This window comes from Ochlerotatus camptorhynchus, unplaced genomic scaffold, assembly GCF_037179485.1.
Source record: "Ochlerotatus camptorhynchus isolate MF236.1 unplaced genomic scaffold, CSIRO-AGI_Acam_v1.1 ptg000605l, whole genome shotgun sequence".
In the NCBI taxonomy this organism is placed as follows: domain Eukaryota; kingdom Metazoa; phylum Arthropoda; class Insecta; order Diptera; family Culicidae; genus Ochlerotatus; species Ochlerotatus camptorhynchus.
The window spans coordinates 277500-280832 of record NW_027041085.1 but is presented as its reverse complement, the minus strand read 5'-3'; the positions used below and the strand labels follow the sequence as shown (position 1 = coordinate 280832).

The 3333-nt window shown below is 36.7% G+C and overlaps 1 non-coding gene across 1 annotated transcript; it reads left to right on the top strand.

Moving 5' to 3' along the window:
• The first annotated feature begins 1374 nt into the window (after positions 1 to 1374).
• Positions 1375 to 1476, top strand: LOC135714079 (U6 spliceosomal RNA). Its single transcript, XR_010518803.1, has one exon. It is a non-coding gene; the product is annotated as a U6 spliceosomal RNA (small nuclear RNA).
• The last annotated feature ends 1857 nt before the right edge of the window (positions 1477 to 3333 follow it).

Below are 3333 nucleotides of genomic sequence, written 5' to 3'. Positions count from 1 at the left end.
CGCAGATCCATTTGCAAGTGATGGCTTTTGTGCCTCCGATCTGCGGTGGAATGAAATTCCATCTATATTAAATTCCTCCAAGCCGTAAAGCTTTCATTCCAACCAGTCAGTGGGTGTTCCTTTTGCATATTGCTTACCATGATGGTATCCTGGAATCACTTTAGCCACAGTGTGTGTCACCTGAGTTACAGCCTTCCCACTAGGTTGGATAGTTTGCTGAGCTGTGCTAGGATCGGAAGGAAAATCTATTGCACTTCAAGTCGAACACCTGCCGCCGTGTACATTTTGCTGAATTTTCTGCATACCGGAAGCAACCGTCTGTCGTTGGAGCAAACAAGCCAAGTGGTTTCGGATTTGCATCGATTCCGCTGGCAAGCTGCTGATGCAAATTTCTGATGGGTTTCTATAAAATCAGGAAATGCAATTTGCTGACTGCTGCTCATTTACTCATGACATTGCACTGTGTCCAACCACAGAGAAAATGAAGTACATACACCAATTTGTTCATTAATCACCTGTATGATAATCTTTGGCTTGGTGTCGACAACTGTAAACGTCATTAATTAGTAATTACATATTCCACCACAAATGGCCTTCGTTGTCAATTCCGCTCTTGCTCTATTGGATCGGAGCTACAACAGCCAATACCGTCCCACAATATATGTAATCACAAAGCTTGTCATATCAACCGATAATGGCTTTTCGCCCCGACTCCCCAAACACCCAGACCCAGTAGAATCCCTTCCGCTGGCAATTCCCAAACATCCTGAGAGCTGTTGACATACGTTCCTGACATTTTGGCTTGTAGAGAAGCAGTAGCTTTTCTGTTTGCATGACTAACCAAATAATCAAACCTCGTTCTTGGTATGAACCTACCCTTATCCACTCGACCCATGTACAGTGGAAGCACACACATTCGTACCAACACCATTATTCACCACAACGGGTTGGTTGGATTAGCGTGGGTACGTAGACTACGGTAGCACACCACTTACACACTCTTGAACAGATGTTTGCTCCAAACCTCCCCCGCATATCTCGGATACCTACGTCACGATAGTTCGGTGGAATTGCTGTGCGGCTTCACTGCTATCCGTTGCGTGATTTTGCTCTTTCTAGGGATGCAAAAAGATTGCACAAAAATGGTTGGCTCATTCTCGTCGAGCTGGAATGTGTCAGGGACTAGTAAACTACTTAGTCATTTGTGGGAAATATTGCTATCTAGTCTACACGTCTATAGTTAGTAAATGAAAGCCCTAGAGGCAACAAAACGGTTCTCCGGAAGATCCGGAACTTCCGTAAAAGTGATCCATCCATGAAACTGATATTTAAGCTCCACAACTTTTTTCGAAAAAAAAGGAACTATAATGTAATTTTAGCTTCGGCTGGACATATACTTTAATTGGAACGATACAAAGAAAATTAGCATGGTCCCGCAGAATCGTGAAACGTTCGTTTTTATTGATTTATTTTTTTAGCCCTTCGATGATGGATAAACATATTTGGACTTAAATTATAATGATTAACATTTTCAGCCTTCGTTCCGGCTGGATCTATTGAATTAAATTATTTAATTCGATTATGGAACATCTTTAGACCGTGTTTTCCATACAAAAAAAAATCGCATTTATCTCCTTTATTGAGGCCTAAATTACGATTTGCGCGTGAATATTTGAAATCTTCGTTTAGCATTTTTTTTTTTAATATAGAAATATCGACGCCATAAAGTTAATTTTTATTTAACATTCATTCCATAGCAAAACCGAAAAATGGTTCTCAGAATATTGTTTAAATTGGTAGTTTTGTTCTTTTTTTGCAAAATATTTGACCCATTTTTTATATTTTGTCATTAGGGTGATCATTTCCATGTTAGTCCAAAAAATCGATTTTTTTTTTGAAAAACGACTTTTTTCAAAAACTTATATCTTTTGAACTCACCAGTGCACAGTGGTGCAAATGGCCAAATCCATGAACTTTTTTCATTAGTACCTTTTACAGTGAGTGTCTTCAGAAGAGTTTTTATAAATGACGAAACCCATTGAATGAAGTTAAGTTTTAGTTCTAAACTTCACCACAGGTGGCGCTGCAAAATCTAACTTTTTAGTTTGACCAGATAGAGATATAAAGTCTTCAGCTAAGTTGTAAGTTGCTTCATAACTAAAAACTTTGTACAAGACGCCTTGCCAATTTTTACTCTGATAAACGCAAATGCAACAAACGTTTTTTTTACCATAACGCTCGAATGACAGTTAAAAAATGGCAATCATGAGTTGCTTTGGCATGTAACAAACAAACAAACAAAACATGGTGGGTGGTTAGAATGCGGTTAATAAAACATTGCTCAGCTGACATGGATACAACGGGATACAAATGACTACTAGATGAAATGATAGTATTTTCACTATAGTTTCATCATATTGAGGAGCCGTCGGCCCCTTTTAGCCTCTTTGAAGTTTGTGGATGCTTGAAATTTGGCTATTTTTGAGCTGATATTGCCTATAACATTATCTGTTTGGCAGATAGAACCTTTCTGTTTTCAGAAAAGTTGTGTATTTCATTAATTATTTAAATGTTGCAGAACATTATAGTTATCTAAAACAAATAGTTTCGCAAATATTAACAAAAAACGGATTTTTGAGGCCCTTTTATAAAAAAAAACGCTTCATAACTCAAAATCGCAAGCAGATAGAGACATGGCGTCTTGTACAAAGTTTTTAGTTTTGAAGCAACTTACAACTTAACTGAAGACTTTATATCTCTATCTGGTCAAACCGAAAAGTTAGATTTTGCAGCACCACCTGTGGTGAAGTTTTTATCTAAAATTTAACTTCATTCAATGGGTCTTGTCATTTATAAAAACTCTTCTGAAGACACTCTATTGATGTTGGGAGACGTCTTTATTTATTTATTTGTCGTCAATCAGTGTAGACCGTTTTACAATAGTGCTGTTGCCTTACATGCTATTTTAAAACATACGTTTTATTTGAAATTGTCAGCAAATGTAGACTGCATATACAAATATCTAAAAAATAAAAATTGTTTTAAACTTAACGAGATGAAATCCTAGCAGTTAGTGTTCTCCTTACTGTATCTTTAGACATCGTTAGATCTATATGCTCACAATAATTATTATACACTCTCATCATTCTATTAATTGGTCCATTTTTACCATAATTCGTTCTGTGAGGTGACAGTTGAAATACATTTCGAGTTCTAAACATACGTGATGGTACGTAAAAATTTAATCTTGCTAATGTTTTTTCTGAATTTACGCGTTGTGAGATAATATCATTGACAAAGGAAATCATGGAAATTTCTCTTCGTTTCTTAAGT